General features: G+C 41.6%; 1 protein-coding gene across 3 annotated transcripts in view; it reads left to right on the forward strand.

Annotated features, from left to right (window-relative positions):
- Nucleotides 1–26,968, forward strand: part of PDE8A (phosphodiesterase 8A) — a 271,484-nt gene that overhangs the window by 92,839 nt on the left and 151,677 nt on the right. The window lies entirely within an intron of this gene.

The raw sequence follows: 26,968 nt of genomic DNA on the forward strand, positions 1-26,968 counted from the left end.
GGTTCGTATGCCGTGTTGCTACCGGTTAGCTGTAACCGGTAACCCCTTTCACATTGCACCAATTACAGAGTTGAACCTGCATGAACCCAGTAATTAGGTGCGATGTGAAAGTGGTATTAGTTTGCCCTTCTGCACAGCATAGGTTTAGTGGCTTGGTTGCATATGTTCGGAAGAGTACTGCCCCCCCTCCCCCCCTAAACAGGTGCTGTCTTCACTCAGACACAGAGGAGCTAATGCTGAACTAGACAGTATACCAGTTCATGATAGCTAGCATCTGATTGGTTGTTATGGCCAACACATCTGCTTGTCCTCTTTATAAATGTTCCCATATATTTATTCCTGGAGAAAAGACGCGTTTTGCTTAGCTTTCAGAGCTGTACACTGGGGTCAACAGTCATTTGTGTACATTATTTACCCCATGTGGTGGCTCAAGGTGGAGCTTTTAGGAGTAGTACTACACGCTAAAAATAGAGCCTACAGTATTATTATACTATATTATTATAAGTGGGAGGTAATTAAATGCATTCAAATATATTTAAAAGTGTCCACCAGTTGTTATCATTCGTTTGTAGTGTACCAAGTGTTCTGCCACCCAAACAGACACATGGGCTTCTTTCTTGTAAGCATCATGGTATATATTTTGTGTGAACACTCCCTTACTGTAGTTTGTCTGTGCTCACATGCCCCCTCCAATCTATACCCTGATCTATTAGGAGAGATCATTACTGTAAAATGCTGCTCTGTAGGCATTTGCAATAGAGGCTGGGTGATATTTCGAGGTCGCATTTTGGTGCAAATGCAAAATGTGTTTCTATCCAACTTTACACCATCTTTGCTCCTTTTTTATTTTTCCCAGTGATGAATACAGTGTTTATGGCTATGTAGTGTTTAGCTGTATGGTTTATAATTAGTATATTGGGTTGTTCCATGTCAAATCAGCACACTGATTTTACCTCACCAGCTCAGATTTTGTTCAAGCTTGGTATATACCAAATAACATACCTACATTCATTCATTCATACATACATACATACATACACCAAATTTAAACAAGATCTGAACTGGTGTGAGGTAAAATTTTAACAAAAAGTGTGTAGCTTTGACCTAGAATGACCCCATTATACCATGAAACTTGAATATATGATGGTTTCTATATTATTTATTACCTTAGAAAAACTATTTACAAGTTTAATATTAGCTCATTGGAAGTTATTCAGAGCTGTTCCCTGTTGTGCGAATGAGCAATCTATTTGAGTATCGAACTGCGTATGTGTACGGATCGTAGAAAAATGTGGATTGCAAAGTTGTTGTCTGCAGTGACTCCCAACCTTTTCTTTGCATAAATTTTGCCACCGACTATACTGTAACTGTCATGTTTTTTTTTTTTTTTTTGGGTGCTTGTATCTTAAATACAGTCATTGGGTGTTTGTTTTTATGACAGTTATCAAATTAATGTGGTTGCTTTAAGGTTATTTGTGCCATTCAAAAAGGATAATTTTGTTTTTATCTGTATTTAGCTGGTACAAAGACATTTCGGAATAAATGTTCTCAACAGATGTGTCTCCTGAACATTGAGAGGACATGGCTGCTAACAGCCCCGCTGTAAAGGTGCTCATACATGGAGCTATCCTGCTTTGCGAGGCGATGCACGCTCCCGCACATCGCCTCAGCAAAGCACACAAAGTATGTGCTGCAGGTATAAAATGCACAGAGCTAATCACTCCGTGTATGTGCACCTTTATGCATAGCTTTTCTGATACCTCACATCGTTCCTGTACCCGATCTCCATAGCCTCTGCTAGTTTTTGATTGGATCATGACACCTGAATTTTGTTAAATCAATATAAGCGATATTATGATTACTTTCAGTGCTAACGTTAGTAAATCATTAAAGAGAATTATGCTAAGACCAGATCTAAAACGCACGTTGTAGCGTATCGCATGTGTTTTGAACTAGGTGCAATGCGATCTAGTAAAAAACACACGGAGCACATTGCACCGTGTGTGGGCACCTTAAATTTAATATTTCTTATTTCATTAGCTCCTTTTAGAAGATTATACTGTATATAGAATCTGATTGGTTGCCCATAGCAACATCCCATCTGAAATAGAACTCCCATCTTAGTAAATTTCCTCCGTTATGTCTGGTGCACAAGAAGTCAGAAATATATATTTTATTTATAACAAGTTAAAATGTTCATTGGAAGAATGTTTCCCAAATTAGAAACCAAGACAGGAACATGAGAAAATGTAGCTTTTCTCATAACTGCATTCTCTTCCTTTATTTTTTGTGCCAGGTTATTAATATGTTTTTAAATAACCCATAGCAGCCTATCCGCTTTGAGGTAGCATTTATCAAGTGCATTCTAGAAAATCATAGGCAGAGCTCATTGGTTGCAATGGGCAATTACTCCACTGATGAGTCCATTTTAGTTAACAGAAAATGGTACTATATACGTTAGTTCGGCGCCCACTAAGCTATTTGCTTAGTATTCCGCGTCCCTCGCTACACTCGCCATGCTTCGGGCACTGTGGCTCGCTGCGCTCGCCACACTATATAAAATCAACTCCATGCCGACATGGATAGGGGGTATGAGCATAGTAACTATAGTGGGTGCCCAACTAACCTATAAGTACCCAGAAAATTAACCAACCAGTATTGTCTTTAGCTAAGTACACACTACTAGATGATATTTAGCCCGATCCCACGGATTGGAGCACCACAACCGGTACATTGCCTGGTTTGTACCCATGATATTGGCCCTGCATGAACTTACCGCATGCAAGCTCCCATCGGTAGCAAAGTGGATCTAGGTACACCTCGATTACCAGACGGTTTAAGGAAACCTATCGCCTGGTGGCAACTGCTACAGGCATGGTGATAAGATTGTGTTTGGAATCAATGTCATGACACAAGTGTTGTGAGAAAATTCTAATAGCTGTGCCATTTTACACAAAACATCTATAGTATAATTTTATCTGCAATCTCAGTGCACCCGGAGTGCAATTTCTGGCATAACCAACTTAAACATTTCCTGTGAGCAACAAAAATGTGACTGCCTTAGGAATACTACATAGGAGGCATGCTACACACTTGATGTTAATAATTTAAGCTGCATTGTTTATAAAAACTGAAATAATTTTTTGTGGCTTTTTCTAGAATATTTTTAATTGCTATACATTCACAAATCTTGATCTCTAAGTAAGAAACAGATGTGTGTGCTAACTAATCCCACTTCACATTAAGGGGGTATTCAATTAAGTCCTTTTCTATTCAATTGCGGCTGTTTTCGTCTGGTTTTTAGACATGTGCCACTGTTTTTTAAAGTCGAAACTGCATTGGCGAAACATTTCTGACAAAATAGTTCAAACAGCTACAATTTCGCCAAAAACGGTAATTTGCCGACCCAACTGTTTTTCTACCATTCCGACATTTTTGACAATCAAAAAATTTGTCAAATCGGTGACAAATTTTAATTATTCGACTGTCGACATATCCGGCACGAAATTGAATACCCCTGTAAGAGTAGTTTGGTAGTTGTGTTGTTGGAAATAAACGGTCCACAGTGATGTAAACTAGAATGTTAAATTCTATTTATGTCACCTTGTATTTTCTGTAATAATAGGTGTAAGCTGGGACGTTTGTTTCCTCCTCAGATCTCACAATTTCCTTGCTCGGTTCATACAAGGAAAAAAATAACAGATTCTCTGGGTAAATCTGAAAGAATGATTTCCTCCACATCCCATTGTTTTTCACTTGAAGCCAGCAATGACCTTTTGACTCCCATTGGGGATGTAGTGGAAAGTTTATGAGGCCCTGTTTAACTTGGGAAGACAATGTATTTTGGAAGTTACATATTTGCCATATCTTTCTATCTTTATCTAGCACAGTAGAGAAGTACAGCAGTGAATTAGGAAGAAGTTTGAATACAGAAGTGCTGATCAGTAGTATATGTAAAAACTATAATTCCCAGCTGATTATTGCCCAATCAAGTACAGTGCACCTACCCAGGGCCGGTTCTACCATTAGACAGCTGCCTAGTGGATTCAGAATCTGGGGAGAGCTCCTGAGTCTGGCTATCACAAAATTAAGGATGACTCTGAAAGAGGCGTCCTTGTTGAACTTAATGCAAACGGCAGGGGTTGAACTCCTAACACACCACCGCCGCACTTTCACCTGAGGTAATGGAAAGTCGGTGTTGGTTTGTGGGTGGGAGCAGTAAGCTGAAGTTTTGCTTAGGGCGCCGAAAAACCTTGCACCGGCCCTGCACCTAGCGTTCACATGGACAAATGATTTTAATTCATTGACCTGTAAATGGCCTAAACACTCCTACAACTTTTAGAGATTGCATCAATGTATGTATGTTGCTATTGGATAGAAGTCTGCTCTGGGTGTGTGGACTGTGCGATCATGCATTTCTAACATCAGGCACCACCATAGGCGTGCGCAGCCCATTTTCTTAGGGGGTGCACCATTTGGAGGGGCGTGTCCATCACTACCTACTGGGCATGTCCATCATCGCCTATTTTTACACATAATGCAACACACTGTAATGCCCATTAGACATAATGCCACACACAAAAATGCCCATCACACATGCCACACACTGTAATGGCCATTCCACATTATGCCAGGGCTTAAAAAAACAGGGACAATAGGGACTACCAAAAATTTACACCGTAATATATATTACACATCACACAGCCATTACATAGTATACCACATTCCTTAATGCCCATTACACGTTGCACCTCACACTGTGATGCCCCTTACACCTCACACTGTGATGGCCATTACAGATTATGCCATGGCGGGGAAGGGGTGTGAATTGCTCTTTGCCAGGAGTCACATGCTCCTTACCATGGGTTTCATGCTCCCTGGGAAGGGGGTGGTTAAATGCTCGTTGACGAGGGGAGTTTCATGCTCATTGATGGGGGTGCGCACTGCACACTAGCGCTCCCGGGAATCCGCACTTCTGGGTAGCACTGGGTGTTCTTCTTCTTATAAGATGCCCACAGGAGCCGCAGCCTCCTTCCCTTTTGAGCCACTGGCCGGATGCTGCACACCGCACACTGAAGCTACTTTACTTGTCAGCGGCAGGCAGCATCCGGCCAGCGGCTGAAAAGGGAAGGAAGCTGCGGCGGGACCAGGACACTTGTAACCCAAGTACCCAGGGGCAAATGCCCCCCCCCCCCCGCACACATAGTATACATATACACAACCCTCTATGCATGCACACACAAACACATATACATACAGAGCCCCCCCCCACACATAGTATACATATATACAGCCCCCCTACAGTATGCACACAAAATATATACTGTACATACAGTATATATATCCATACATACACACACAGCCCCTCTATGCATACACACACACACACACACACACACACACACACACTATACATATACACAGTTATACACAGCCCACACATATACACATAGTATACATACAGGCACAGCATGCGCACACACAATGTACTGTAGTATACACAGAGCCCCCTCCCACACACATAGCATACATATACACAGCCCCCCTATGCACACACACAGTATACTTACAAAAAGCTTACACACACACACACACACACACCTTTTATGACATAATAAAAAAAATCAGCCAGCATTTTTAAAGACCAATACCTTCCCCCTCCCCCTCTTAAACAAAGTCATAGCCTCATTTAACATCACCTGCAGCATTTAAACACCAGGAAGTCCTCACTGATTCCTGAGTCCTCTCCCGGACACTCTGCCAGCACTGTAAAGTAATGCCTGAGAGGAGCTGCCTGTCTGTGCACTTCAGCTCCCCCTACAGGCAGCCAGGGTCCTCTCTACGATGTAGTGTATCCTGCTGCAGTTCTGACGCGTCTGTCACTGACTGCAGCCGGCTATTCAACAGTGTGATGTCGGACCTGGCTGCGATCGTGCGGGGGTGCCTGTCATTAGGAGGTTCCTGTGCACCTCCGGCACCCCCCCTGCGCACGCCTATGGGCACCACCAAAGTACAGAAAGCCATAGACATAAAGCAGAGTACAGTATTTAGCCCAAGACAGTAAAGGAATCTAGAACTAAAAAAACAGTTTCTATTTTTCTAGTATAAAAAGGACCCCCCTCCACCAAATATGAACATATACAACAAAGCCTACAGTGCTTCCCAACATTAGACATGTAAAATAGGGATATAATATGCCCCAATTCTATCTTCCTAAGCCCCACTCTGATCTTCCTAAACCAGTGATGGCTAACCTTGACACTCCGGCTGTAACTACACATCCCAGCATGCCCTGCATCAGTTTTAGCATGGCCAAATAGTGAAACTGTAGCAGGGCAAGCTGGGATTTTGTAGTTCAACAACAGTTGAAGTATCAAGGTTAGCCATCACTGGATTAAACCATGCTTGATCCAACCCAAAACATCCATATTAGTGTGGTGCCCAGCCCCCTCTGCAAATCAGAACTGTCATGGTAGAAAAGTGTGAAGCAGCACCTTCCTATCAAATGCAGCTTATCACACACAGCTTTAAATCAATCGGAAATATATAGGGTGGTACTTTATATCCCTTTACAATTGGGAACAGAACATACACTTTAATAAAAATTGAAATGCTTGCCAGTCACGCTTTTTGATAAAAAATAAATAAAAAAGAGAAACAGGTAAATCTGTTCATCCAAAAGAACACCAGTGTGGAGGAAAAAAGAGACACTGGGGTTTGGGTCCTATTTTGGGAACAGACATGGTATTTTCTATGGAGACAAAACTGGGGGGTGATTTTGAGCGCTAGGGGCACGTGTGCTGTGTGATGTACAGAATGCTGCCCTCTGGTTTAGGGTTGCTGCCCTTACAGAAAGCTTTAGCGAAGAAAAGAGAGCCAGTAGGCGCCTTCTGTACACTAAAAAATGTTTTAATCAACATACAAGTATCACAATTCACAAACACATAACATGTACCTATGCATGCATGCAAAAGAGATAAAAGCTAAAAAATAAAAAATTAAATAAAAATAAAAATAAAGTAAAAAGTCTGCATCAGATAATTACCGAGTCCTGATTGGATGGTGTGGATGCCAGTAATTATAATCCCAACAAGGGTTCAGAGCTGTGCAAGATGTTAGTGTCCAGAGATACTGTAATACTGAACAATTTGTAATCCAAGGTAAGTAGACCACTTGCTTAGCACTCTCTGTTGGATGCCCGATATTAGTTGGTGGCGTCCGTACTGTGGAATACAGCACTATCACCCGCGGGGTCGACACGTCAGTATTGTTGGTATTCAATGCTGGGTAGTTGTCACTCCAGCAGACCCGATGCTCGTGGATGCGAATAGACTGAATCCCCTGGTGTTAACCTTCTCACTGTCATGAGCTTGCGCCCAGTATGCTGTGTCGGCGTTACCGCACTGGCCTCAGTGTACGCGGCCGGCAGTAGTAGAACACGCCGCAGTGTCTGAAGGTGCCTATCTCGGGGATCAGATCCTTGCTGGTAAACGTAGCCGGGGACCGGTGATTAGAGGTCGGTCATGTGTCGCTGCTGTATCCCTTTGGGTGTCTGGCTGCAATGTCCACAATTGACTCCTCACGAAAATGCGTTTCGCTGCGCTCAGGCAGCTTTTTCAATTCAGGAATGGTATTTTCTATATACAAAAATCTCCAGAGAGATTTAGCACTGTATTGGAAATAATTTGGCTAAATATACTGTATAATACGTTAACAATTTCTGGCTATTGGAGTAAAGGTGTCCATACACAGGTGCGATTTTGAACAAAAAATACATGAAGCAGCGCTGGGACCACAATGAATCAAAAATCACAATATGCTAAATAATTAATTTTAGGTAATAAAGATTGGCTGTTTTTTGTGTTTTTTGATTCATTGTGGTCCCAGCGCTGCTTCTTTGTATTTTTTCTTCTTTGTCTTTCATATAGGAACTGACTATCCCTATACCCCAGCAGCTGCTTTGAGAAACAGTCCATATTGAGGTGCCTGTTATTTAACTTTTTAGTAAAATACAGATGCGATTTCGCCTGTTTACATCCAATCCAGACGGATCAGGCTGATATAACGGATGAAAACTGGCAAAATCTGAGATGTTTGACAGCAGGTCGGATCCAGTAGATCATGTAGACCATACATGCAGCACGTATCATCTGTCGGGTCGGACCCATCAGCGTCACATGTATCGTATCCAATAAGATCCATAGGCATGTGTGTGCCAATGGTGCCGCACCACTAGCACACACTTATAGTCTGCGGAACGGGAAAGTGCTGCTCTGCGCCTCAGAGACCCTCCTCCACCCACTGCTAGCAGCCACAGAGAGAGGTTGCGGTAGCGGTGGGCAGGCTGGAGATTTTAAAACTTTTATTAAAATTGATGTGCAGCCGCTTTTTTAGAAATTTGAGATCTCTTGCCTCCCTGCGCTGCTACCGCAGCTTCCCAGGAGTCCTTACATGAAATGTAGTCCTAGCTGCCGGGCAGGTTGAAGGGAAGTGGTTTGGACAATTTTGAAACTGGTGAAATTGATTTTCATAGGGCAGCTCCCTTCACCATAGCATAGTTAATAGTCCATTTCAAGGCCTTTTACAGGTTTATTCGTTTTTTTGTCCTTGGGGCCTTCACGGATTTAATTTGTTTTTATATCCTTGCTTTTTGAATAATGACCACTTGCCCAACTTTTCTTGTTTGTATTGATAGGTAGATTGTCTATTAACATTCTGTAAGATTTCATTGTTAAAGAGTATTAAGTATTAAGTATTTAAAGGTATATTAACTACAATTTTAAATTCTTCAAACATAACTTAGGGCCTGATTCTGGTTCATAATGGACAAAACCATGTGCACTGCAGGTGGGGCAGATATAACATGTGCAGATAGTTAGATTTGGGTGGGGTTTGTACTTCAAACTGATATCTATATTGCATTGTAAAAATAAAGCAGTCAGTATTTACCTTGCATAGAAACAAAATAATGTGCTTTGCGAGTGAACCAGAATCAGGCCCTTAGTTATTCAGACCTGATCACTGTTGTGCAAATTCACAAGCCTATCGATTATTGGACTATTGTGCATGTGTACAGCTTATAGCACGCATGCGCAAGGCCAAACAGCGACAAAAACAGCGATGAATCTATTCACAATCACTCCAGCAGTTTGACTGACAGGAAGCTGGGGTTTGGGGGTGGTCACCTGCTATTTTCTGGGTGTGTCATAAAAATAGCAGGCGGATGTGTGATGTCAGCTTCAGCATCGATCTTCCTATCTCTGTCAAAGTTGGGAGGGGTCAAATTTATGCACACTTGTACAGGCTGGAAAATCATTTCATAGTGAGTGAGTTCCGAAATGATTTGCAGATCAGCAATCCATTTGCAAGTGATTCGTAAACTTGCACAGGGCAGGATTTTTTACGTTTTTAACTTTTTTAACTTTTTCATTCTTTACCATCCACCTGGACTACAGTTTTAAATGATAATGTGAAACATGGTAAGCAAACTGGTACACTGGTTGGTAGCCCATATGCTACAAGATAAAAATTGACACCTAAAAATGCAAAAATAATTTGTATAGTAAAATACTAATTTTTTAGGCGTATTCGTATTTTTGGCATTTACTATGCCAAAAATACACATATTCGTATTTATGGCACATTCGTATTTGTATTTACAAATACACCATCGTATACGCCATCGGAAAATACAAATAGGAATCACCAATCAAAAGAATGGTGATTCTCAACTTACTAAGCAGCCGTATTCAAATACAACCTTATTTCATTGGTTTCCTAATTTTTTAAAACCAGCCCCGGCTCTTTGAGCCTGGTGGTGGTTACGGCCATGGGGGGGACCCCACGCCGTTTTTTAAATTTATTTATTTTTCTTTCTTTTTTAGCACACTGCAGCTTGCACGGAATAAAGTGACCATATAGGTTTAATCCACCTGTAGCCAAAAGTTTTATAGTTGGTAAGAATATCTCACTTACCTGCTCTCCTCTACTTCTCTAATCCAAAGGATCTCTCTGCTGCCTTTTACAATTCTGTCCAGGAAGAGTCCTCTTGCTCAGGACTTTTAAACCCCAGAATCCACACCAGAATCCGCAGTCTGACCCTGGATTCCGGTATACTGTGCATGTGAGCCAGGTCGTATGACCCAGGCTGGACCAGTCACACTGCCCCTTTACCCGGGTCCAACCGGGTCTCTACCCTGGGGAATCTTTCAAATCAAACTGCGACTTGGGCTAACCCAGCAATATCCCGGGTCGAATCGGCTATGTGTTGGGAATTAGAGTCAACGGGAAAACCACTAGAGTACAGAGTTAAAAAAAAAAAAACTGTTCAATCTTTTTTTTTAATATGGATGTTTATAGTGAAACATCTTTTTACTGATGACACCAAATTATGTAAGGTCACAAACTTAGAACAGGATGTTTATTCACTCCAGATGGATTTGGAAAGAGTGGAATCTTGAGCAAAAAATTGCCAGGTGAAATTCAGCATGTACGATGATGCATTTCGGTGATATAAATAGGCATGATTTGTGTCTTGTTAATAGGTCCATTATTCATGACACCGCCTGATTCCATCTAGAATCTATTCAGTTCGGTGCGTCAGCTCTTAAAAAGGACATTATGGAATTGGAAAGTGTACAAGAAGAGCTACAAAAGTAAAAGGACTTGCTGGAGCGGATAGGAAAAAAGGATTTGTTTAGTCTGGAAAAGAGAGCCTTGCAGTCAGAGGCAGTATGTATGCAGCATACACTATAATCATGGCCTGATTTAGGGTTTCTAATTAAAAATATTCAAATGATAAAATGAGCAGAAAACACTCAAAAGTTTTTAAGAACGTTCATATTTCACATAGAGTAGTTGAATGGTATTATTAGAAGTAATAGAATCTGGCTTGTGATGTGCTTTTTGGGCTGTACAAGGCCTGACTTTGGCATCTCTATAGTAAAGTTGTATTTTTTTCAAGTTGATCAGGGCTGTATCTTAGACTAATAGAATAGTGAGTAACAAAATAGATGAGTGCAGCTATTAATTGCATATATAGATGTTCATTGAAAGCGCAAAATAAAAAATCATAGTAACAAAGACTATTCAAAAAACAAGTGCTTCATATTCAGTGCGGCCAGCGAGGGGGTTTTGATGGCGAGGATGGCTTGTTTTCCTCAAGGATTGCCAAAAACAAGCCATCCTCGCTGGTTAACCCCCCCCCCGCCCCCCCCCCCGCCAGCCGCTCACCCTATTCTACATTCTGGGGGAATCCTCGCTGTCAAAGGACAGCGAGGATTCCCCCGTTTTGGCAGTCGCACATGCTGTTTCCACCCTGCTTTATAGAAATAGCGAGGTGGAAACGATGAGTGCGGGGGGGTGTTGTCAGCTGAATACTGACCCGCGAGCTATGATGGTGAGCAATAAGCACTGCTCGCCATCATAACTCGCCCTTTAGCATTGAATATACCTGATAGTGGCACAATAAAAAACTTGTGTGAGTACAGTATATGTATTTAATACCAACAGAGGTTAACCTTAATTAGGTTGACAATCAGTATGTCAACCTCATATTGTCAACATGCATTAGGTTGACAAGGGGTCAAAAGATTGACAGTGCCTATTTTCAACAGAAGGGTTTTTTTTTTCAAACTTTTTCACTGTTTACCATCCAGGTGAAATACAATTAGGAATGTGCCAGTAGCAAAGCATGGTGAGTAATGTGAGGGGACGTTGTGCACTAATTGGTGTTACATGTGGCTTAAAGTGGCAAAATAAAAAAGTGTGTCAACCTTTTTTTGTGTCGATCATTTCCATATCAACGTTTTTGCCACCACTGCTTATACAACTGCTTCGCAGTAGGTCCTCAATAAGCAAAGATTTATATTCCTGTCCTGTGACCAATTCCTTTGCGATTATATATAGCTAGCACAAGGGTTGACGTTTAGGGGGAAATTTACTAAAGGAAATTTGTAAAAAATTGGTGTATTTGTATCCAGAAATACACTCATTTTTGACATTTACTATCCCGAAAATACGGCAATTCGTATTCGTATTGATAGCACATCAACACGAATACAAATTGCCGTATTTTCGGGATAGTAAATGTCAAAAATGAGTGTATTTCTGGATACAAATACACCTATTTTTTACAAATTTCCTTTAGTAAATTTCCCCCTTAATCACCGGTAAGTTGCCACTTCAAAAATATGGCTTTTTATACAACGTAAATAAAAATACGCAATAAAAAAAAAAAAAGGCCATTCTTGGACAAACCCGCCCTTCCAGCTTTTCTCTCCCTACTACATTTACGCCTACGTGTCCATTCGCAAATTTATTTAAAATGTTCGTTCATATCTGGAATTGTATCACTCTGTTTTGATTTCACTGAAACCCTTGACTATAATTTAATCTTGTGACCAGCACAGTATGCAATTTATTTGTTTTGGGGTAGAATTGATTTATTTTAGGAGTCTTTAGATTTTTGTACCCTCCAAAAATTGTTTTATTTAATTTGTATAACTTGAAATGATTGTTCGGGAAGGGGAGGTTTGATACACAGTAGTCTCAGTAGCTAACTGATCTGCTCTAGAAGAGAGATACATATATTACTTTAACGCTGATCATTTTAAATGCTTGTGCAACCAACTTTTTAACTTAACTAAGGGCCTGATTCAGATGTGTACAGAGTAGCAGTCGCTTCTATGTTAATGCAGCAGAAGGCATCACACCTCCTTCTTCCATTAGAGCATTAGTGATTGTAGGACACCATATATAGGGCCAGATGCACTCAGCTTCAAAAAGTCATAAAATGGAGAGTGACAACCAACCATGCAATCAACTCCTGCCTGACATTTTTCAAACACAGCTTATTGGCTGGCATTTTATCACTTTCCATTTTAGCACTTTTAAAGCTTAGTGCATCTGGCCCCAAATCATCTGTGACACCATTTGTCGGCTGCATGACATATGGGGTCATGTTGCAGCCAATAATACAACTAGCTTGGTGTTTTCAATTTATGTAAAAGCAAAACTCATTGAAAATCTGATTTAATCGGATAATTATGATGGACTTTATAATATTTGGTTGGAAGGTGGCCTGTGTAGCCAACTTCAACTATGCAAAATACTTGGCCAGAGGAACAGAATCTTGTTCAGATCCTGTTGCTTGGCCATTGCACCAGGCAGCAAACTTGCCAATTGGTTGGCTAGCTTTATTTACATATGGTGGTGGACCAGCTCCCCGGATGTAGCAGGAGTGGCAAGATAGCCAGATACCAAAATACAGGAGATACCCAGACTTCTCACTGATGGAGTTTCAGCACTACACTGCACCTACAGCTTAATTATAATTGTGTAACCATTAATTACATTAAATCATTGTTGTACATGCTGTAATCAGATTTAAACCCACACCCTTTCAGTTCCTGTTTCATTTCTTCTGATGTGTATGCTAAAAATCTTCCAGTAGCTGTTTGCAAAAAATTCCAGTACAGGATAAATGAGTTGGCTACAGGATAATAAGCAGATATGCAACAACATTGGTTAGATGCCAGACAGTGTGCATAGACTTAGCCGTGTATTAGAAAATGGCTTCTAACCCTAAAACGTAAACTACGTTTATATTAAAGAAAAATGAATAACATTATGCAAATACATATGTAACTGTGTCAGAGAATTATATTTACTAGAAATATAGGAATAAAGGCTTCACTTCTGTTAAATGAAAATTTTGTCATGTGCTACGCACTCCCTCTTCTAGTGATAGTTCCTGCAGGAGTAAAGTGAAAACGTCTCTAAAGGTCTTAGATAAGCTGCTAAATTGATTGCGCTTATTCTAAGAAATCATCACCTAAATCGCTCACATTCTGGCTGCTGCACTAAAGTTATCTCACTTCCAGCAACGTCAGCAGCTCAGATCGGCACATACAGCTAGCTACAGGCTTTGCAGAACAAGATAATGTCTGTGAGCTCTAATCCAGGGGATACCCCCTAGAGGTACACTGCAGACCAGTTGGGGGTACTGGAAGATAATATTAGTAATGGCGAAAGAAAAAGAAGTCATTGCCCAATTGTGGAAGAAATCTCCCATGCCATGGCGATGAGCCAAGTTGTGTCATGTCCGGTTCCGTCTACAGTGTCAGCATCTTTGCCTGACCAGAAATCCACTGGGAGTTACCTGCGCTGCCCTTAGACATCAGCCCTGCACTGAGATGGATGGAGGAAGCAGCGGCATTAATCCTATAGGCCTTAGCGGGAACCCCGGAGACAGAACACAGCCAGCGGCCAGGCACAGAGGGACTTGATTCCTGACCGCACACTACTTCTCCACTACTCCTTAATAGAAGGACACGCATACCGCTCACTTCTTTCCACTCATAATACTGTGGACATTTTAAATTGAGAGGCGTGGGAACTCATAAATGAAAAGCCGCATCAAGGGGTATGGGAGAGAAAGGTTGGAAACCCCTAATCTAAGCTGACTCTCCCTGTCATCCATGCATAAGTATCTATTAAGGCAATGGTCCTTATTAACTGCCAATATATTCTCTCGATATTGATGCTGTAAATCACCACACCATAATCTGCAATTTCCCAATTTAATGGACCTGGTTGGTTCCCAACCTGACAATGTTAAATGCAGCAAGGGAGCAGATGTGTCCTCATCCAAACTGGATGAGGACAGCAGCCATCATGACAGAATCACTTCTATTGCAGAGGCTGGTAGGAAGCATCTATTTCCTATAGTTGCCTCCTGCTGCATTTGCATTTTGTTTGTACGTCATTGCAGAGCCTCTTCCTTGCGATCGTGCAATACTATACAAATCAGAATCAGGCTCATAGTGAAAGATATTGGCATGGAAGGCCCCATGCAGTGTCAGATACTTATTTCTGAAGACTTTTATCAATAATGCACTCTTTAGAAGTCATGAACAAACTGAAGGGTTTTAGTGGGGCCTCCTATTTGTGGAGCTGACATTAGTTGTATGTCTCATGGACTACATCTGGCTGATTACTGGAGAGCACTTCATCTGAAACAACAGGGCTTAATATTTAGATTCAAATTCTCAACATTATGTTTCTAGATTTCTTTCTCATATACATCATATACTTCAAAGGTAACACAAGAAGTGTAAGTCACTATAATAAGTATTATTTGGTCTGCTCACTTGAAAGCTGCTTGATTACTTAAACCTCCCTTCAGTGTAGGTTTTTTTTTTTTTGTACGGAGCGCTCCCCACTGGGCGATTTTTTTTTTTTTTTTTTTTTTTTTTTTTTATGGGGAGTGCCCCCTAAAAAACCCCCACCACCACTCTCCCCGGGTCTGGGCAGCGTCCCTGCGTTCCGCCGCCCTGTCCCTGCTCCCGGCAGCCGGCTTGTCATAAGCCAGCGCCGGAGACTTCAATAGAAAACCCAGAGGGGGGGAGGCGGAGGCGCAGCAGAGGGGAGGGATGCTGTCATTTGGTCTACAGCATTATGGTCGGCAGTCATTGGGTCGACATGGGAAAAGGTCGACATGAGTCTAGGTCGACATGGGAACAGGTTGACATGGTTCTAGGTCGAAAGGTCATTAGTTCGACATTGTCTAGGTCGACTCATAGTTTAATGTAATTATATGCCGATGTGATGGGATATCGTTTACAAGGCCTGTTAGTGTCTGACATTAATCCTGGTAAAGTACATTTTGTCCCTGTCTAGCACTCACAGCATCAAAAGCAAGGTAAAAGCCCATCAAAATGATGGCTTAGTCCCAACTGCTGGTACCTTCCATCTCTGTCTTCACAGCTCCAACTGTCCATATTCAGGAAGTTTGAAACATATCATTTTGGTTTCACTTTCTGTCTAATTATTTGGTCCGTTGAGCAACCTCTAGTGGTCACTGGCAGTACTTCACCTCAAAAAGGTGAGAGCATTAGCCTTTTATATATATTGATGTATTATCTTGATTATGGATTGGAAATTATGCTCGTCAGTCAATATAATTAATCATTTTAATTAGGATATCCTGTCTTTTGTCCATTCAGAAGTCTTTCTAGAAACTAGTAACTAGAAATCTAATCGCTGTTCCAGGAGTTACTCATTTGAATGGCACAGGGCGGGGCTGTCTCTTATCACCTCTCCTTTTGTTCTTTGAATGGGAACCGTACAACCTGCAAGACAGGCTAACCCAGATATATGCTTTAGTCAGTGGAACTGTGCATAAAGAATCCCTGTTATGCATATGACCTTTCCCTGCCCAATAATACTAAGGAATGTGGGATATTTGGCCAGCTTTCATATTTCAAAGTCAATGCAAATTAGAAGCCGTCACTATATGGCTACCTCCTAAACTAAGCGCTATCATAGAAACTAATATTCCTTTCTAGTGAGCATCTTCCCTCATTAGCTACCTAGAGAGTTACATGCCTAACGACCTTTCTCTAAATGGGAAGAGAACCCTATCTTACACATGTACTATTACGCTGCACATGCTAACATTATAGTGAACTGGACAGTCTGTCTTTCTAAATGCTTGTTGCTACATGTAGATCTGATAAAGGTTCTACAACAGCAAGCCAATCATTATAGCAATAATCCCACCACTTTCTCCAAAGTTCACCTATTTTACAACAACTATACAAAGAATCGCTGTGATCCTTCCCTTCCCGCCAGCAGTCACAGCCCCCATAGGTTTCTATGATGAATGCACACAGCACATTGCAGGGATGGAGGGAGAGGGGGGGGGGATGCTATTTTACATGGCTGTAAGAATTGCATATTGCAAGATTGAAAAATGGACCACTTGGGCAGATGTACTAAGCGCTAAAGTGGAGACAGAGAAACTGCCAATGAATCAGCTACTGTCATTTTTTAAATAAAGCCTATAACATGGCAATTAGGAGCTGATTGGTTGGTACTTTATCTTTCCCCAATTTATCACTCTCCAAGGCTTAGTACATCTGCCCAACTGATTGTACAAGCATGATATATATGCACTGCTTTTCTAAATTTGCCTTTCCACCTAAATAACACCCCAATACTCAGTGAAGGTCCCCCATACTACATTACGGAATGTGCAACACCTCCAAGAATATTTTAATTGGTGATGATACAAACAAATGAGAGGAAATGTGCTACATGTTCTGTATAGTGATAAAGCTTACTATTTCACACTTTTAAGAGATTTATTCATGCACTAAAGAATCAGTGACAGCTATACAAGATACTTAACTGCAGTAAAATGTACATGGGGGTTATTCAGACCTCATCGCTACTCTGCCAATTTGCAGCGCCCTGCGTTCAGGTATGCGCCGTCCGACCAGAGTCAAATTCCACCCTTAGCAAGCCTGGAATTTGCTTAACGGCTTGCAAAAATGAGCTGGATGTGGGATTAGCTGCGTAGCCCAGGGCTTACTCGGTGGCTGCAATAGAAGCAGTTGGATTGGGGCTTCGCGCATGCACGCTTTGATCCGTACGCATGCGCAGGCTACCGATAATCGTCCGCCCTTTGAATTTGCAGCCGTGCGATCAGGTCCAAATAATTTACCATATGCTGTTACTGTTAGTTAATGCTTGTCCTATTGCTAATCCCTAGTCAGTGATGTACTAAACATGCATGCACCTGAAAAGTATTACTAACCTAATTTGAGCATCTACCACTATCTGTATGTATGTACTAAACATTGCCCTAATATGTAATCATAGAAACATAGAATTTGACGGCAGATAAGAACCATTTGGCCCATCTAGTCTGCCCTTTTTTTTTTTACCCTTCAGGTAATCTCAACCCTTTTTAATCCTTATTTCTTTGTAAGGATATTCATATGTCTATCCCAAGCATGTTTAAATTGTTCTACTGCCTGTTGAGGCCCAGAGGGAATTTAAATCTCAGGACCTCCCTCTCAAAATTCTCACCTAATACAGTTTTCATTTTACCAACCAACAGACTATGATCTGGAAACTGTAATATGAATGTCATTTATGCGCTGTAAATTGTTAATGAGTACAGTTTTTTTTTTCTCTATGGAGTCTTTTACGTGAAGTTTCTATTTTTTTTTATTTGATTAATTTATTTCTATCTATTGGAAACAATTTAAGAAAGCTTGATCGTATTTTTCTTTCAAGATCCAATCAATATTCTTTTGAGCCACAGTCAGAGGGCTCCTAAAAGGGGCGGGGCCCACAGACCAGTGCCCACTCCACATATTTGGTTACAACCTAATGCTTGTGTCGTCTTTGCCAAGTCGACCTTCAGTGGTCAACCCAATGACCCATACCCATCTAGTAGTGCGCTTGGGTTACTTAACTTTATAGAGGCAAGGAAGAAGCTTGCTAGCTTGATTTGAGTTTAACACTAGCCAGTTAGGAGAGCATTTGGGTGGAGCTTAGCCTTTACAAAATTGTTGGTTCTAGAGGGCGGAGTGATCTTTGATGGATCAGCTGACCTGTCTGATAGCTAGATAAAAGATATCCATCACCCAGCTCTTTTTTTGTTTTTGTTTGCATTGTGAATTCTTCATGAAATCCTGACATCCAGCAGGCCTGTTGCATTGTGAGCGTGAGCTTCATTTTGAATTTGTCAGAGAAACAATCCTCTTTTTACATGAATGGGTAATATACAAGATTCAAACAAATGTTACAATTTGTGCAGTTTCAGTGTACTTCTGTACATTAGGTGCAGTTTGGCGTGTGCCTGGAATTGTGCAACATGGAACATGCAATGTGAGTCACGTTGGTAGGCAATGAGAAAACGCCTACAGCACCACTGGCAACATTAGTATCATCACTCTCATCAGTCCCATGATTTGCACATAGATCCATGAGAACCAGGCTAATACGCTGCCTCAGAGCTGCATATGCCTATGACAGTGCAAGTCTGCATGAGCAGTTCCAGGTGTCCATGGTGCGATATATGTGGTGTGCGTTTTTGTATTAGATCGCATCTAATTCAAATCGCATGTGATACGCTAGAACAGCGTGAGATTTGAACTAGATGCGATGCGATCTAGTAAAAAAAAAGTAGTGCAACTCACCTCTTCAGGCAAGCGTATCATATTCCTGAACCCCCGCATAACCTCCAGTAGCATTCATAGTTTATTGCATTCCATCAGGACTGCCTTGCAATCTACTGCTCCAGGTTCCTATCCTTATGTATCCCGACTATTATCCCTATAGATTGTAAACTTCCGAGCAGGGCCCTCCTGCCTCTATATCGGTCAGTTACTTCCCTACTTGTTTTATTACTGTATGTATGCTGCGCTGTATAATAAACTGTAAATAAATAATAATAAATAAATAATACACACTATAATGTAGCACAGCAGCTTTAAAATACAAATGGATATATTGGGGCAGATGTATTAAACCTTAACAAGAGGTGGATGCAAGGGTGATAAGGAGAGATAAACGTCCAGCCAATCACCTGCTAACTGCCATGTTACAGGCTGTGTTTGAAAAAAGTCAGTAAGGAGCTGATTGGCTGGACGTTTATCTCTCCTTATTACCCTTGCATTTATCTCTTGTTAAGGCTTAATACATCTGCCCCATTGAAACCAGAAATGCCCTAACTCAGGCAAAAATGTCTGTGTTTGCTATACCTTTGTTGCTATTTTTGAAGGGCTAACGGCACCAAAGGCTCTCGCAGAATATCTATAAAGCATGACCAAGGTAGCGATTTTATGCTTGGCAAGAACAACAACAGAATAATATATGGTACTTGTTTCCTAGCACGGCCACACCGATTCTAATCGGGGGCATCGCAGGTAAAAAAATCTAATCGGTCGCATCGCATGCGTGCTAAAAAATCGCATGCGATGGTCCCGACGCGATGCCCCCGATTTCCCATAGGGAACAATGTTAAATGCTTCAATTTACCCAAATGAACAGGGAACAATGTTAAATGGTCCAGAAACCCCCCAAAACACCCCAGAACAGTGAAATGGCCTCCCAAAATTAGTTAACGCCACCCCACGATCAACGTGAACCCGAAGCGTGGTGAGCGCAGCGGTACGCGTCCGCCGACCTTTTCATACCCCCACTATTCACGTCGGCGTGGAGTTGACAATAGAATAGTGTGGCGAGCGCAGCGAGCCACCGAGCCCGAAGCGTGGCGAGCGGACGCGAATACCTTCACAGTTATACGCATCCCCTCGCGGGCTTCACAGGTGTCCGTGGCGACGCGGACACCTGTGAAGCCCGCGGGGGGACGCGTTTACCTGTGAAGGTATCCGCGTCCCCTCGCGGGGCTCGCTGCGCTCGCCACGCTTCGGGCTCGGTGGCTCGCTGCGCTCGCCACACTATTCTATTCTCAACTCCACGCCGACGTGGATAGTGGGGGTATGAAAAGGTCGGAGGACGCGTACCGCCGCCCCTCGTGGGCTCGCTGCGCTCGCCACGCTTCGGGTTCACGTTGATCGTGGGGTGGCGTTAACTAATTTTGGGGGGCCATTTCACTGTTCTGGGGTGTTTTGGGGGGTTTCTGGACCATTTAACATTGTTCCCTGTTGATTTGGGTAAATTGAGCCATTTAACATTGTTCCCTATGGGAAATCGGGGGCATCGCGTCGGGACCATTTAATGCTTATTTAGCCGCATGCGACGCGACCGACGCGATTTTTTAACTTTTCAATGCATTTCAATGGGAAATCGGGTCCATCGCGTCGGGGGCCATCGCATACCACTATTAAGGGCACAAGATCAATGCGATTGTGGCCGTGCTAGGAAACAAGTACCTAATATATATACAGTATATATATATTTTTCTTTACAAAATAGTTTCTTCATTTTTGTGTATGTATATTTTTTTGTGCCATGATGAAAATGCTACTAATAAAGCATTGAAATATTGGCTTAATGAAGAGCCTGGCTTGAACTATTTGCGAGTGCCGCCGTCACCATATCAGTGTATGCGTTGTGACTCATCGTCATGGAGGATACCGCTTTGTGTGGATTATACCGGGATTTCATCACCCGAATAAAGAACAGGCGTCACTCCGGGTCTGTGTAACACTTTACTGTGTAAGGTTTCTTCACTGTTACACAGACCCGGAGTGACGCCTGTTCTTTATGCTATTGTATCTGGTGTAGTCCCCACTGAGGAGGGCACCCGGGCACATTCACACAGATTGCGGGGAGTCCCGGACTTACAACAAGACTTATATATATATATATATATATATATATATATATATATATATATATATACATATTTATATATATATATAAAATCACCTTCAATTCATTATGCCTTGTGCTCTCCTGTTTTTTCATGTTTGCTCGCTCTTTAGTGTACTGCTATGTCCATTTATTTCGGTCAAATGATCAGTTTTTAAGTGTATTTGTTTTTAAGTGTTTAAATGTTTTATTATATGTTATGCACGTGTCTGTACATAAATATATTGTGAAATGTGCACAATCATAAGTGTGTCCCATAGAATTAAATAATGCCCCCTTTTTTCAAAAAAAGTAAAAAAAAAAAAAAATATGTCGACATAGCCCTGTCGACTATTGGTGCAAAAAAAAAAAACGCAAATGAGCCCTATATTTTTATATTTTTGTCTCTCTGGACACTATGTGATGACAGTGGAGATCTACCTGCTGTGTCGACTGATCTAATTTCACATATATATAATTTTTCTATTAACTGCCGACCTAGAGGCTGTCGGAAACAAATTGCCCATATCCCAAAAAAAAAAAAAGCCTTTCTTTGTTTTAAGTTGGACAACACTGGATTGCGCATATTACCTGCTTCTAAAGAAATGTGCTTTTAAGCTATAATCTGGTTGAAAACTAGATACGATAGTTCTCTTTTACACCTGTACGTTTATTATGTATATCATGTGCGGTCATTTCTTTGTAAGACCAGTATCGTATGTGCTGGTGCAGATACGTGCATACTCTGTTCTCATTGGTCACTGTGTCCTTTTTAGTCTGGAGCTTACTCTGTTCTCATTGGTCACTGTGTCCTTTTTAGTCTGGAGCTGCCGGCCACCAGGCACGCCCTCTGACGAAGTGGATTACGAAACGCGTTAGGGCGGGCCTTGGTGACGGCGAGCTCTGTGTCTGTCGGGAATCCCCTGCCGCATCTGATCCTCTCCAGCCTGTGGGTACCCCGCTTCCCTCACAGAGTGTTCGGTGAGGTTCCGTGTCGTGCTGCAGTTGCCCCGGATGGTGGTAGGAGGCTTGCCTGGCTTGTTATATATACATCATGTGGTAACCAGCCCACTGCTGTTTTTAAAACGGTACGAGTACTGATTGACTGTACCGTGGATATTTTATATCTATTAAATCATATCTGGTTTTACACTATGGAGCGCTCCGCCTGTGTTTCTTTTTGTACAGATTGTCGCTTGTTCCTGTGAGTCCCAGGAATTACTTTGGAGGAAGCTGCAGTTCAAACTTGGAACTTTTAGTGTCTATTTTAAAGGGTGCTCATATCCTTTGTTTCTGTCTGGTGCTAGCTAACCACAAATTAGCGCTGATTGGATCCACCTTAATCCACTTTTCTACATATATATATATATATATATATATATATATATATATATATATATATATATATATATATATATATATATATATATATATATATATATATATATATAAAATTGGACTTACAGTGCAACAGAAGTGCAGAAATGCATGACCTCAGCAGTGTAGAAACCAATATGTACTGTATGGCATATGTGACCTAAGGTTTGTGTGGCCACTGGAGATTGTTTCACACATATGTGGCACTGAGACTATTTACCCAATATACTGTTTTATAACAGTAACGCCGGGATTTCATAGCAACAATTTTATTGCATGGACCTCCACAAATCTCAGTTTGGCCCCACATAACATGGTATGCAACAATGCACTCTGTAAGGGTGGAACTGTATTTTACATTACATAATTGTAAGAATATAAAGATTCAGGAATGAAACAGAAAGTTATTTTCTTCCATCACAAGAAATTTTAAGTGTTTTTTTTTATTCAGTTTTTCTGTGTGGAACTGGTTCAGGGTCTTCCAGTTCTGCTCAGTATCAGAAGTCAGGGACTTCAAAAGTGATTGGAATAAATATAGCTGAAGGCCCTTTTCCAGAATTCCTTTAAAAATCGTCTTTGCCCTGTCATTTTGTATTTCCTTTTGTCACCACGTTCTGTGCTCGCCATGGTGAAGTTTCTGTTACAAAAAAAAGAGAAAATAATAGCTTAGAGATGAACCACACCTCGTAAGATGTTCCTCTCTGTTTTAACTCATTACAATCATAAGTGATAGTAAATTAAAATAAATTGATTTCTAGATATTTGGCTAGTTCCCGTGTTTTGTATATGCCTTCATTTTACTTGTTTTGCATGTACCAACATTGTGCTGGCATGTTTGGATAGCATTGATGTATAATTCTATTCAGTCAGTCCAATTTTTTCAGTTACCTCCCAAAAAACAGGACTAATTCGACCATTGACTATTCAATTGTGGGTGCTTTCATCTGTTTTTTTTTTTTTTATAATTTTAACTAATGCCGTTTCAGTGGGTTATTTCTTGGGGGGGGAGGAGGGGGGATTGAAAAGGGGTTGGGATCATTTGGTCTACAGCAGTGGTTCCCAACCTGGGGTACTAGTACCCCTGGGGGTACTCTGCAGACCAGTTGGGGGTACTTGAAAATAATATTGGTAATGGCGGATGATGAAAAGGTCTTTTAATGGCTGAAGAAGACCCATTGCCATGAAGACAAACCATGTTGTGTCATATGCCTGACCAGCAATCCACTGGGAGCTTCCCATGCTGCCCTCAGACATCAGCAGTCATCTGCCCCGCACACTGACAAAGGTGGAGGAAGCAGCGGCATTAATCCTACCGGCGTTAGCGGGAATCCTGGAGATAATACACAACCAGTGTCTAGACACAGAAGGGCATGATTCCTGGCTGTATACTACTCCTAAATATAAGGACATGCATAAGGATCCGCATACCGCTAAGTACTGTCCATATTTCAAAATGAGAGGAGGGGGTACTTACCAATGAAAAGCCTAATCAAGGGGTACGGGAGAGAAAAAAGGTTGGGAACCACTGGTCTACAGCATTATGGTCGACAGTCATTAGGTCGACATGGGAAAAGGTCGACATAGGTCTAGGTCGACATGGTTACAGGTCGAAAGGTCGTTAGTTTGACAGGTCATTAGTTCGACATTGTCTAGGTCCACAGTCATAAGGTCAACATGGGGTTTTTCACAGTTTTTTTTACCTGAATGTCAACACAGTCGACATGACTGTCGACCATAATGCTGTAGACCAAATGACCGCATCCCATTGAAAAGGCATGGGTGAAAAATAGCTAAAAACCAGGCAAAAATGCCCTCAATTTTGCCACTCCAGTTTTTAAAATCCACAAGTAAATACAAATTGTATGCCTTTGACAGTTTGTTTAGTCAATGCTAAAAAATAAAAAGTGTGCCATAATGTGATCTGTATTGTGATACTTATTACCCTTGGTCTAGGTTGTTACCCTTATTCTGTCAGGGGTCAGTGAACTTTTTTACCTTTTATCCCAAAATATATTTAGATATGCTGATGTTACCCTCTTGATTTCAAAGGAAGGAATACACACTGTACCTCCAGAAATTGATGATCTATCCTAGTAGTACGGTACACAGCCATACATGGTAATCATCATCACCATCAATGGCTGTCAGGCTGTGTGTGGTATAGCCATTGATAATGTGACATCCAGGCAACTACTAGTTTCTGTATTTCAACATGATATAGTGACAGTCTGTGCAAATTTTTTTCCCTAGACTAGAGATGTGTATAGCATGACAGGAGCCTATAACCAGGCAAAGAAACGTCAGTACAGACTGTGCGCTGCCAAGATGGCACGGCAACTAGTTGACTCTACTGAAGAAGCGGGCGGACTTGGAGGTGGGGCCCGGGGCATCACACAGGGAAGTGTGTTATACACAAGGGCCTTACGCACTGCATCAGGTCCTTGTACTCTACAGTACTGTAACACACACAGCAAGGCTTGAATATAGAATTTTTATATAAATTCTATAAGCAATGAAATGAAATTCCTGGGGTAATGGACGGTCGCGCTGCCGAGACACAGCCAGGCATGCATATAAATACATATACATACAACGACCATGTTGTTACCCTTATTCATACACCACTACTGTCCTGGTGTAGAGGATTATGGCCACTCATGGAGGCATAGTTTAATGTATAGTATCATGGGTCTGGCGGGAGAGAATGTGGGTGTAATCTCAACAGGTACATACTGGGTGGGATTTAATAGGATGAAAAACAAATGGAGATTTCTTACCAAATCTCTCACTTTCAGAATCTCTCATCCTATTAAATCTCACCCATTTGTGCTTCATTTATTTTTAGGAAACTACTTGCTTATGAAATACCTTTCTACAATACATCAATTATTGTTGTCAGATTTGACATTAATCTTCTCCCTGTTATCACAATTCCAATTTATATTGCATTGGTTAAGACAGAAAAAATCATGTTATATAGAACTGCTACTCCTATACTATTTCCCTCTGCCATCTGCTACACGTGTTATTTATTGTTATGGCTGTATGTATTAATTGGTGTAATAGGGCCTGCTGGTCAGAATGCCCTTAGTGATCAATTTTGTTAATTTATAAATATATTTTTTCAATGTGCCTATGTCTAGAGGAACAACACCCTATTATGTTTACACTTTATCTCTCCATATCTGTTCTGTCATCTGTTCTGAAGTAGGTAGCTTGCTGTAGCAAAATGTAGATCATCAGTTCTTTGTCAATGGTTCACAGTGCCACAGAGTATTTCAGGAGCTGTAGATTGAGAGATGGAAAATGATAGCTAGAGTAGTAGCAGCAGGAGCCATACTGCATAGTGATATGAGGGAAATATCAGACAGTTGTAAAGGCCCCCATACACTATGCGATTTTGGGACGATTTCATCCGATTTCGGCACTTTGTGCCGATAATCAGGTGAAATCGGCCCAAAATTGCAGGTGTGTGATATCTGATCTGATCCGATGCGCGGTCCCATGCGTACATGGGATCATACATAAGATCACATCCGACCTCACTGTATGCATATGCCTGCCCACCTGACAGGCATATGCATGCAGACACCGGGAGATCAGTGGGGCGGGCAGCGGGTCCCTGAGTGCTAAGCTGGCGGCGCCGGGGAGTGCTGACCTGGCCGGGCGGTAATGATCATAGATATCAGCACAGCAGCGCTGCGGGACGGGACGCGCAGTGGCGGGTATTAGATTTTAAAATTCCTGTCAAATGACTAGCCGTTCTCTGATTTGCTGAGCTCTCAGCCAGCCAATCAGAGAACGGCCAGTCATTTGACAGGTATTTTAAAATCTAATACCCGCCACTGCGCGTCCCGTCCCGCAGCGCTGCTGATGTCAAGTTTGGCTCATCAAGTGCCAAATTGTGTGTGAGCCTTCCGGGGAGTTCCCGGGCGGCTCACAGGAGAATTGGGTCCGACTTGTCGGCCTAATGTATGGGGGCCTTAAGATAATTGTGGTGTCTTTGGGAAAAAGTTCATACATGTGTGTGCTCAGACTTCATTATTTTATTTGTATTCTTTTATCTTCCATTGGAATTACATATATGTGAATTAGGGTATCCAAAAGGTTGACATACTTTGTTTAGGTCGACAGTAAAAAAAAAGTCGACATGAACAAGGTCAACATTAACAAAGTTCGACATGGCAATAATCGACAGATAGAAAGGTTTTTCAGAAGGTCTTTTATTTTTTGGGGGATTTTTTTATACTTTACACCCATATGGACTGGATGGGAACGGTGGTGTGCCGAGCACAGAGCGGCCCAAAATCCTGAAAAACTCATGTCAACCTTTTCAATGTCAATCTTTTGTCAATATCGACATTGTGCTTGTCAATTTTTTGTCGACAGAACTTTTGGTGCCCATAGCAACATGCCATCTTCAATAGAACTCCCATCTTTCGAAATAAACCCCATGGAATGGCATTCTGCAGCACTT

Source organism: Crinia signifera, chromosome 4, assembly GCF_055691185.1.
Source record: "Crinia signifera chromosome 4, ASM5569118v1, whole genome shotgun sequence".
Taxonomy (NCBI): Eukaryota; Metazoa; Chordata; class Amphibia; order Anura; family Myobatrachidae; genus Crinia; species Crinia signifera.